Below are 12,167 nucleotides of genomic sequence, written 5' to 3'. Positions count from 1 at the left end.
GAAGCGTGGCGAGCGCAGCGAGCCCGCGAGGGGCCGCGGTACGCATCCTCCGACCTTTTCATACCCCCACTATCCACGTCGGCGTGGAGATGATTTTAGATAGTGTGGCGAGCGCAGCGAGGGGACGCGGATTACTTTACATGTATTCGCTGCGCTCGCCGCGCTTCGGGCTCGGTGGCTCGCTGCGCTCGCCACACTATCTAAAATCAACTCCACGCCAACGTGGATAGTGGGGGTATGAAAAGGTCGGAGGACGCGTACCGGCGCCGCTCGCCACGCTTCGGGTTGGCGTTGATAGTGGGGGGGTGGCGTTAACAATGGCGGTGCATTTAACATTGTAAGCACCCATCAGGGTGATTGTACAATTACAAATCGAATCACTTCACATGCATCGCATGGCATGCATCACATGCCACTATATTGCATGCGATGCACTACGATGGAAATCGGGGGTGTGCAAGGTTTGCAATAATGGATCAGCATGCAAATTGGCCGGAAAAAGTCGGTCGAAAATCGGCCAAAAATCGGCCGCAAAATCGCATCCGATTTTTCCATGCGATTTGCGGCCGATTTTCGGACGATTTCGTGGGCGCCGTTATAATACACAAGTACCCTTACAGCTGAGCCGGGCAGGGGGAGCCGGGAGCTGTCTGTACTGAAGAAGAAAAAAAAAGCCCATACAATGAATGGGCAGCCTGTGATTGGCTGCTGAGCGCTCTCTCAGCCAATTGCTGACTGGCTGAGAGAGCGCTCAGCCAATCACAGGCTGCCGATTCATTGTATGGGCTTTTTTTTTTTTCTTCCGTACTGACAGTGACAGCTCCCGGCTCCCCCTGCCCGGCTCAGCTGTAAGTAATTGCCGCCTCTGTGTTCCCCAGCTGCCTCGCAGCGTCCCCCCCACCTGCATTGACGGCTACCTGGGGGAGCGGCAGGCGGCGCAGATGGAGACCGGGGGCGCGGCAGGAGAATATAAAGAAATCTTATTCAAAAGACCGGGCGGCCGCTGATTGGCTGAGAGCTCAGCCAATCAGCGGCCGCCCGGTCTTTTGAATAGGATTTCTTCCTATTCTCTCGCCGCGCCCCCGGTCTCCATCTGCGCCGCCTGCGGTCCTCGCCTGCCACTCCCCCAGGTACCCACTTATATATCGGATCTGAATCTAGACTGCGGGGGTTGGTGGGTTGGTGTGGCGGGCGGCGGGCGGAGGGGCGGGTGAGTGGCTGGGCGCCCTCCCTTTAACGGCGGGGGGGCGCCCAAAATGTAGTTACGCCACTGGCTGGGCCCCGGTAATTAGTACCTGCTCCCTCCCCCTCTCGGCAGCCCTGCAGACTGCTCTGACAGTAGAATAACTGGAAATATCCCTGCAGTGACCATATAATACAATAGTGCAAATAATCTCAGCTATACATTTCTACTTTAGAAACTATAAATGTTCAAAAGGATCTTCTTTGACTACACAAATAATTGCATTAATAATCAATACTTCACAACACAACATGTAAATGAACGGTTCAGGGTAAATACTGTAATTTCAATACTTTGGCAATAAACTCAGTGTCCTGACTTAGAGGGGGAAATTTACTAAGAATACGACTGCATACATCGGATGCCAAGTCGTGCTGCGGAGGGGGATTTACAAAGCAGTCAAATACAACTGCTTTGTAACCCTCCGATGGCGTATAAATTCGTATTAACGGCCGTATATACAGTCGCTAATACGAATTAGTGTAGGCAGTCTGCACGGATCAGTCAGATCCATCATATCAATCAGATCCATCATATCAGTCAGATCCGTGCAGGCTGCAGAGTGTAAAAAAAATTGTAAAATATAAATAAATAAAAAACAGCGTGGGGTCCCCCCCCACAGCTGTAACCAGCACCAGGCTGAAAGAGCCGGTGCCGGTAATTAAAAATCAGGAAACCCGACAAATAGGAGTTCCCCGATTTTTAACAACCAGTCCCAGGCTCCAGGTCCGGGGCTGGTTCCCAAAATACGGGGGACAAAATGACTAGGGGTCCCCCGTATTTTAAGAACCAGCCCCAGGCCAAACCAGCCAGCAGGGTAATGCCACAGCCGGGGGGAGACTTTTTATACAAGTCCCCCCGGCCAAAGCATTAACCCTCTGACCAGTCAGCCTGGCCAGGGGCCCTGGGGGAGTGGGGACCCCCCAATAAAGGGGTCCCCCCCTCCAGGACTTACCTGACCAGGCTGAAGCCTGGTGCTGTCCCCGGTGGCCCTGTGCGGTGGCCACCGGGCTGATTCAGTGTAAAAAAATAGATTTAAAAACTATTGTTTTAAACTGTGGAACTATGAGTCCCAGCAAGCCTACTCCGCAAGCTGGGACTTGGAGAACCACAAGTCCCAGCCTGCGGGGCATTAAACGGCCCACTGGGTCTTGTAGTTCTACAGTTAAAAAAATAGTTAAATAAATACACACTGACACACCAGAAAAATAAAACTTTAATACATACATAACACACACATACCGATACTTACCTATCTTGATCCCGTCGGTGGGTCCCGGGTCCCTGGCTCCGGTGTCCGGGGTCGGTGTCCAGTCCGAAGAAATCCATGGTGGACCTGTGGAAGGAAATCCTACTCACCCAGGTCCTCCATGGAAGTTCTTCAGTCTTGATCCGCCGTAGTCCAGGGCTTCTTCCATCTTCTTCAAGTTGCCGGCGACTCCGGCATCTCCCCGCAGCGGACTGAGAGGCGCAGAGATCCTTCATCCTCCGCGCCTCTCATCAGAATGATTCTATTGGCCACTAGGTGGCCAATCAGGAGCCGACTTTCTCAGCTCCTGATTGGCCTCCTAGCGGCCAATAGAATCATTCTGATGAGAGCATGAAGGATCTCTGCGCCTCTCAGTCCGACGCGGGGAGCTCCAGGAATTGCCAGCAGCTTGAAGAAGATGGAAGAAGAACTGGACTACGGCAAATCAAGACTGAAGAACTTCCATGGAGGACCTGGGTGAGTAGGATTTCCTTCCACAGGTCCACCATGGATTTCTTCGGACCCCGGACCGGACGCCGACGCCAACATGGAGATCGACATGGTGAAGAATGCCGACATAGATCCGGACCAGGACAAGGCACCGGATCAAGACCCTGGGACCTACCTACGGGATCAAGATAGGTAAGTATCAGTATGTGTGTAATGTATGTATTAAAGTTTTATTTTCTGGTGTGTCAGTGTGTGTATATTTTACTATTTTTGTAACTGTGGAACTACAAGACCCAGCGGGCCCTTTAATGCCCCGCAGGCTGAGACTTGTGGTTCTCCAAGTCCCAGCATGCAGGGGAGGCTTGCTGGGACTCATAGTTCCACAGTTAAAAACTGTTTTTTTCTATTTTTTTTTACACACAATCAGCTCGGTGCCCACCGCCCAGGGGCATGGAGGACAGCACCAGGCTTCAGCCTGGTCAGGTAAGTCCTGGAGGGAGGGCCTCCTTTATTGGGGAGTCCCCACTCCCCCAGGGCCCCTTGCCAGGCTGACTGGTCAGAGGGTTAATGCTTTGGCCGGGGGGACTTGTATAAAAAGTCTCCCCCCGGCTGTGGCATTACCCTGCTGCCTGGTTTGGCCTGGGGCTGGTTCTTAAAATACGGGGGACCCCTAGTCATTTTGTCCCCCGTATTTTGGGAACCAGCCCCGGACGTGGAGCCTGGGGCTGGTTGTTAAAAATCAGGGAACCTCTATTTGCTTGGTTCCCTGATTTTAATTACTGGCCTTGGCTCCTTCAGCCTGGTGCTGGTTACAGCTGTGGGGGGGACTCCACGCTGTTTTTTTTAAAATTAATTTAGTTTTATTTTATTTTGTTACACTGCAGCCTGCACGGATCTGACTGATCTGTGCAGGCTAAAGCCAAATACGACAGAAAAATAAGGTGTATTTTTCTGCCGTATTTTCGTGGCCATTAGCGGCCGTATTTACTATACGGCCGCTTAGTAAATCAGGAATCACCATTCTTTTGAATGGTGATTCCTATCGATGGTGTAGACATTCGTATTTGTAAATACAAATACGAATGTCCCATAAATAGGAGTATGAATTAGGATAGTAAATCCCGAAAATACGAATGTGTAAAAAAAAAGATGTATTTATGCCTACGAATACACCTTTTTTTTACGAATTTAGCTTAGTAAATTTCTCCCTATGTCCCAAATCTTCACTGATCAGCACAATGGGCCCAAATATAGTAGTAGGTTAATTGGTTCCTTTTAAGCAACATAATAATTCCCAAAGGTACAGTATGCAAGTGTCTTTGTAATCCTGGCAAAGGGGCCCATTTATCAAGCAATATTTGCGGTTAAATCCCCGAAAAGTTAACCGCAAATATTAAGTAGCACTGAAATGTATTAAGAAGACCGATCCCTGCTGCGATCCCCCCTGCAGCGCTGCCGGCCGCATCCCCCATAGGTTTCTATGAGGGATGCGAAGCTGTCCGATGTATCAACATCGGGCAGCCCGGTATCGCACCCCTGGGCTATCGCCATTCTGATATGGTGATAGCCCATTGTAGCCTATGGCTAGATCAGTGGGGTCGCGGGGGGGTCAGTGCGTAACCGCGCTTGCGCAGACCCCGCGGCTTCCGGCTCCAGGCATCGCAGGGATGGGCTCCTTTCAGAGATGATACATTCAGGTAATATTCCGCCCAGATCGGTAATATTCCGCCCAGATCGCATTGTAAATGCGATCAATGATAAATGGGGGCCATAAGGCGCCTAGTGAATTATGCTGCTTGGCCTTTACCTTTGCTTAAGTCTTAAGCCTAGAAATAACTCACACTGAAACCTTATACTAAATATAAGACACGGACACCAAGTGCGTAAGTTTAAAGGTCATGGAAATATTTATTAGAAGTGGTATGACCCTATTTGTTAAGGGATGGCAAAGAAAGCACTTGAGACCAGCACCCCCACTCGGATGCCACTCATGGCAGCGACCGTGTTGCTCCAATCCGCTAACATCACTCAAATGTGGGTACAGCCTGCGCTGTGACGGGTATGCCACACCCCTCCTATGGCCTGACGAGGACACCTCCAGGAAGTGCCCAACGCCCCACCGTGTTGAGTCGGGACTCGCCCGCCATCCTGGCAGGGGGGTGGGCCAATACCTCACAGAGACCACCTGACACCCCACCTGAGTGCTGGTCGAGAGCGCCTTCTCACCACTGCCTTGGTTTCAAAGACCCCGCCGGGTCACCATGAGGAACCAGGCCCGGCCACCCAAAACAAACAAACTACGCTAAACTAAACTAAACTAGAGAAAATATCCAGTAAAAACACGACCATGCCCGAGTCCGACAGATGAACTCCGTCCGGCCTGTACAAACTAGGGGTCTCTTTCACAATAGTGGGATGCCTGACTGCCCTACCGCCCTTAGCCACCACGTACCGTGACACGGCATGGTTCACCTTTCTCCTGGCCCTCTCAATGGCCACCATGTTCCGACCGCCCCGCCAGTGAAAGCGGGGAACAATGTCTGACCACACAATCAACAGCCCAGGCCAACGAGACTGCATGCGAAGCAAGTCCACCTCAATCTGTATGGTAAGGGCAATGCCAGTCCACTTGACTAAATCATTGCCCCCTAGGTGAATGATTAAAACATCAGGGCGGCCCTATTTACGGGCTTTGGCAGACAGCAATTCCCACAGGCTATCCCACTGCAAACCCTTAACCCCGAACCAATGAAAAGCTCGGGCCCGAGACAGCACCGGAGCCGTGGCGGCCAATGGGTGCCTAGCAGCCCAGAATATAAATGAGTGCCCCACTAACCAAACCCTGCCCAGAGTTAGAGAGGGAGGGGCTGAAAAAGAAGAAACCTACTGGTTAGCATAAATCAATATACTGTAAACACAACTGCAAATGCATTGACTATAGCCCAAGTGAAGGGGAAAACCTTAAAAAAACTCTGGTGAACTTTGGGGGACAGCCAAATTGTAATTAAGTCCACTGCAGAGGAAAAAGTAAAAAATTCCCTTCACATCGTCGATTCCGGAATGCTAGCCATTCCAGAACCGATTATAAACTGACGTTTTTGGGCCAGCGCAACAGGCGCTTAACTACAAGCTATCCAATCTTACATATCTCTTATAAACTGAGGACTTCCACCTCCCTACCGCTTGAATGGAGGAAGGCGGAAGCCCCGCTAAAGCTGCGCAAGTTGCAGCGCCAATGCGGAACGAATGCATTCCGAAATCACGTTCCCGCAGACCTAAAGCCGCAAACTGGAATCGGGTTAGAGGCCACCTTGTGTGCCAGAAACTGTATGGCGGTACCCGGTCCACGGGACACGTAATACTCTGCCAGAGAGACTGGACAGATAGCTTTTACGCTCTGGGCCTTCAGGGTAACCCATGTACCCCTACCCCTTTGATCCGTCTTGGATCTACGCAGTTTGCACATGACCTGTCCTTCCCGCAGGACTACCTCCTCCTTGAGAAGGCCAGATTGTGACTGTTTGCTAGACGCAACTAGTTCGCTTACGTGGAACGCGCCAAAAAATGCAAATGAGAAGGCCACTCTGAAAAGAGCCGCCTCAAACTCATTCACAGCCACCGTGGATAAACACTGCATAAGATATGCTAGCATGTGTTCATCCACGGGCCGCCTTGCATCCGGGGCTACCGGTTGCACCTTGGCCCAACCTTTCATGGCCTTAGCCAACATAAAAGACTTAGTGGGGTCTGGTTCATTCAGCAGTTTGGAATAGAAAGCTATCCCCGCCAAAGCCGCCGCCATAGCCGACTTTGATCTACCCTTTTGGTGATGCTCCCAGACAAAGGCGAGTAAACGGTCCTCGACCGACTTACCGCCCATCTGGACCCGAAACGTGGACCAGTCCCTCCAGGCTGCCCCATAGGCTCTACGCGTGGAAGGGGCCAAAGACAGGAGGGCAAGGGACTTCATGCCGGCTCTATGACCTGCCATACAAAAGGGGGACCACTAAGCCCGGTGGGGGCAGCCTCAGGGGCCAATTCGTGAAACCTCGCAAACAGGAACCGCGAGAGTGCGTCCGCTATACTGTTATCTACCCCCGGGACGTGCCGAGCCCTAAACTGAATATTGTGTCGCAGACAGTGCAGTACCAGGTACCTCAATAAGCGTAAGGCTTCGGGGGAAGCCGCCCTCTGGTTATTAATGGCGTGAACCACCACTAAATTTTCGCACCAGAACACGATGTTCTGATCCGCCAACTGGCCTGCCCACAATTCTGCCGCCACAATGATGGGAAACAATTCCAGCAGCAACAGGTTGACCGTGTAACCACGGTCAACCCAGGACTGCGGCCATGGGGCGCTACACCATTCTCCCTGAAAATAAGCCCCAAAGCCCGTGGACCCTGCTGTGTCAGTAGCAACTCTCTATTAAAATGCTCCAGGAAACTGGACCAGACTCCCAGGTCATCCTTAATCTCCCGTCCTAACCGTGATGGGGGTCACGTACCCCAGCCGTGGCCCTCTCAAGTTTCCTGCAGAACACCCGCCCCATAGGGATGATGCGGCAAGCGAAATTGAAAGATCCGAGCAGAGACTGAATCAGTCGCAGCCGAACCCTCCCCTTTCGCCGACATTCCTCAATGAGAGCCTGCAGCTTGGCTACTTTGTCCTCGGGCAACCTACAGCAGCCCCCTGCTGAGTCAATTTAGATGCCCAGGTATGACAGCACCGTGGTGGGCCCCTCAGTTTTATCCTCAGCTATGGGTACCCCTAAAGACCCGAGTATGCTCATTGCCCTGGCTAAAATGTGTGCGCAGGTTTCATCCCCTCCTGGTCCTACAAAGAGAAAATCATCCAAATAATGTGCCACACCGCTGCGGCCCGTGCTTTCTTGGATGCACCAGTGTAAGAAAGTACTGAATTTCTCAAAATAGGAGCAGGAGACCGAGCATCCCATTGGCAGGCATTTATCTATGAAAATGCCCCCGTCAAGCCTGAAACCCATGAAGCGGAAAGATTCTGGGTGTAGCGGGAGGAGCCGGAAAGCGGACTCGATGTCCAGTTTCGCCATCAGGGCCCCTGGACCACAGCCCTTGACCAAACCCAGCACCTCCATCAAACAGCTGATAGTGGACGCTGCATTGGTCCTCGGGGATGGCATCATTGATGGAGTGCCCGTGGGGGTAAGACAGGTGTTGTATTAATCTATACTTCCCCGGTGCTTTTTTGGGCACCACTCCCAACGGGGAAAAACACATGCGGGGTAAGGGTTCGGCCGGAAATGGGCCTGCCATCCTGCCCAACCCTACCTCTGTCTGCACCTTCTGTCTTACCACCCCCGGGAAATCCCTTGCTGACTTCAGGTTTCTATTGGATACCACTAAAACTGACTCAGGGATGGGCAAACGGAAACCAAATTGAAAACCATTAAACAAAAATTGGGCCTCCTCCCTGTTAGGGTAGGATGCCAACCAGTGAGCCAGTTGGGCCACAATTATGGGTGAAGGGGCCTTACTTGTTGCTAGGTCCAGCATCTCCCTGCTCAGGAGTCCTTGCTGCCTTGCAAGATTTCCCTGGGTGCCCGGCTCCGCACCATCGGCATTCGATCCGAAAACGGCATTTTGCCCCCCTGTCGCATTTGCTGTCATTGAAGGCAAAACACCTACCTCTGCCCGCGGGCTTACCCCCGGGCTTCCCCCCGAGAAAAGGCTTTTTACCCGTTGACTCTGAGGAGGGCTGTCCTTTCCCTATCACCTCTATCCATATTTCCACGTGTTTGCACCCCATGGGCATGGTTGTGGACCCCTCATGGGCGAGGCAAAACTTTTCATCATAGTCTCGCCAGGCGCTGTTTTTATAGTTGATGAACGCCTCGTTAACCAGAAACAGGTAACGAATGACGTTCAAATGTTCCTCAGGCCTAGTGCTCAGATAGCAAGAGGCAAAAATGAGGAACTCTTTCAGCCAATTATGGAAGCTCTTAAAGGCGAGCTCCCCATTTGCTGAGGACTTCTTAGCCTTGTCGAAGTCCTTTTTCATGTCTGCTGTGAGGGTAAAGAGGTCCACAAACTTGCCCCTCTTGATCCTATCTTTTACCCCCCTGCGCAAACCCCTGGACACGGCTGTGTTGGAGCAGTGGACCATGTCCCCCGCCGAAGGAGCCTCGGCCGGGGACTTGTCCTTACGCGTGCGCTTGGGGCCCTTAACTCGTTTGGCTACAGCCCTCGCCACCAATATTGCACGCTTACGCGGGCGCTCTGCTGTCCCCTCGTCCCCTGCCACTCCCCCAGGTACCCACTTATATATCGGATCTGAATCTAGACTGCGGGGGTTGGTGGGTTGGTGTGGCGGGCGGAGGGGCGGGTGAGTGGCTGGGCGCCCTCCCTTTAACGGCGGGGGGGCGCCCAAAATGTAGTTACGCCACTGGCTGGGCCCCGGTAATTAGTACCTGCTCCCTCCCCCTCTCGGCAGCCCTGCAGACTGCTCTGACAGTAGAATAACTGGAAATATCCCTGCAGTGACCATATAATACAATAGTGCAAATAATCTCAGCTATACATTTCTACTTTAGAAACTATAAATGTTCAAAAGGATCTTCTTTGACTACACAAATAATTGCATTAATAATCAATACTTCACAACACAACATGTAAATGAACGGTTCAGGGTAAATACTGTAATTTCAATACTTTGGCAATAAACTCAGTGTCCTGACTTAGAGGGGGAAATTTACTAAGAATACGACTGCATACATCGGATGCCAAGTCGTGCTGCGGAGGGGGATTTACAAAGCAGTCAAATACAACTGCTTTGTAACCCTCCGATGGCGTATAAATTCGTATTAACGGCCGTATATACAGTCGCTAATACGAATTAGTGTAGGCAGTCTGCACGGATCAGTCAGATCCATCATATCAGTCAGATCCATCATATCAGTCAGATCCGTGCAGGCTGCAGAGTGTAAAAAAAATTGTAAAATAAATAAATAAATAAAAAACAGCGTGGGGTCCCCCCCCACAGCTGTAACCAGCACCAGGCTGAAAGAGCCGGTGCCGGTAATTAAAAATCAGGAAACCCGACAAATAGGAGTTCCCCGATTTTTAACAACCAGTCCCAGGCTCCAGGTCCGGGGCTGGTTCCCAAAATACGGGGGACAAAATGACTAGGGGTCCCCCGTATTTTAAGAACCAGCCCCAGGCCAAACCAGCCAGCAGGGTAATGCCACAGCCGGGGGGAGACTTTTTATACAAGTCCCCCCGGCCAAAGCATTAACCCTCTGACCAGTCAGCCTGGCCAGGGGCCCTGGGGTAGTGGGGACCCCCCAATAAAGGGGTCCCCCCCTCCAGGACTTACCTGACCAGGCTGAAGCCTGGTGCTGTCCCCGGTGGCCCTGTGCGGTGGCCACCGGGCTGATTCAGTGTAAAAAAATAGATTTAAAAACTATTGTTTTAAACTGTGGAACTATGAGTCCCAGCAAGCCTACTCCGCAAGCTGGGACTTGGAGAACCACAAGTCCCAGCCTGCGGGGCATTAAACGGCCCACTGGGTCTTGTAGTTCTACAGTTAAAAAAATAGTTAAATAAATACACACTGACACACCAGAAAAATAAAACTTTAATACATACATAACACACACATACCGATACTTACCTATCTTGATCCCGTCGGTGGGTCCCGGGTCCCTGGCTCCGGTGTCCGGGGTCGGTGTCCAGTCCGAAGAAATCCATGGTGGACCTGTGGAAGGAAATCCTACTCACCCAGGTCCTCCATGGAAGTTCTTCAGTCTTGATCCGCCGTAGTCCAGGGCTTCTTCCATCTTCTTCAAGTTGCCGGCGACTCCGGCATCTCCCCGCAGCGGACTGAGAGGCGCAGAGATCCTTCATCCTCCGCGCCTCTCATCAGAATGATTCTATTGGCCACTAGGTGGCCAATCAGGAGCCGACTTTCTCAGCTCCTGATTGGCCTCCTAGCGGCCAATAGAATCATTCTGATGAGAGCATGAAGGATCTCTGCGCCTCTCAGTCCGACGCGGGGAGCTCCAGGAATTGCCAGCAGCTTGAAGAAGATGGAAGAAGAACTGGACTACGGCAAATCAAGACTGAAGAACTTCCATGGAGGACCTGGGTGAGTAGGATTTCCTTCCACAGGTCCACCATGGATTTCTTCGGACCCCGGACCGGACGCCGACGCCAACATGGAGATCGACATGGTGAAGAATGCCGACATAGATCCGGACCAGGACAAGGCACCGGATCAAGACCCTGGGACCTACCTACGGGATCAAGATAGGTAAGTATCAGTATGTGTGTAATGTATGTATTAAAGTTTTATTTTCTGGTGTGTCAGTGTGTGTATATTTTACTATTTTTGTAACTGTGGAACTACAAGACCCAGCGGGCCCTTTAATGCCCCGCAGGCTGAGACTTGTGGTTCTCCAAGTCCCAGCTTGCAGGGGAGGCTTGCTGGGACTCATAGTTCCACAGTTAAAAACTGTTTTTTTCTATTTTTTTTTACACACAATCAGCTCGGTGCCCACCGCCTAGGGGCATGGAGGACAGCACCAGGCTTCAGCCTGGTCAGGTAAGTCCTGGAGGGAGGGCCTCCTTTATTGGGGAGTCCCCACTCCCCCAGGGCCCCTTGCCAGGCTGACTGGTCAGAGGGTTAATGCTTTGGCCGGGGGGACTTGTATAAAAAGTCTCCCCCCGGCTGTGGCATTACCCTGCTGCCTGGTTTGGCCTGGGGCTGGTTCTTAAAATACGGGGGACCCCTAGTCATTTTGTCCCCCGTATTTTGGGAACCAGCCCCGGACGTGGAGCCTGGGGCTGGTTGTTAAAAATCAGGGAACCTCTATTTGCTTGGTTCCCTGATTTTAATTACTGGCCTTGGCTCCTTCAGCCTGGTGCTGGTTACAGCTGTGGGGGGGACTCCACGCTGTTTTTTTTTAAATTAATTTAGTTTTATTTTATTTTGTTACACTGCAGCCTGCACGGATCTGACTGATCTGTGCAGGCTAAAGCCAAATACGACAGAAAAATAAGGTGTATTTTTCTGCCGTATTTTCGTGGCCATTAGCGGCCGTATTTACTATACGGCCGCTTAGTAAATCAGGAATCACCATTCTTTTGAATGGTGATTCCTATCGATGGTGTAGACATTCGTATTTGTAAATACAAATACGAATGTCCCATAAATAGGAGTATGAATTAGGATAGTAAATCCCGAAAA

The sequence above is a fragment of the Crinia signifera genome, chromosome 9 (assembly GCF_055691185.1).
Source record: "Crinia signifera chromosome 9, ASM5569118v1, whole genome shotgun sequence".
NCBI classification, from domain to species: Eukaryota; Metazoa; Chordata; class Amphibia; order Anura; family Myobatrachidae; genus Crinia; species Crinia signifera.
This window is presented reverse-complemented; position numbering follows the sequence as displayed.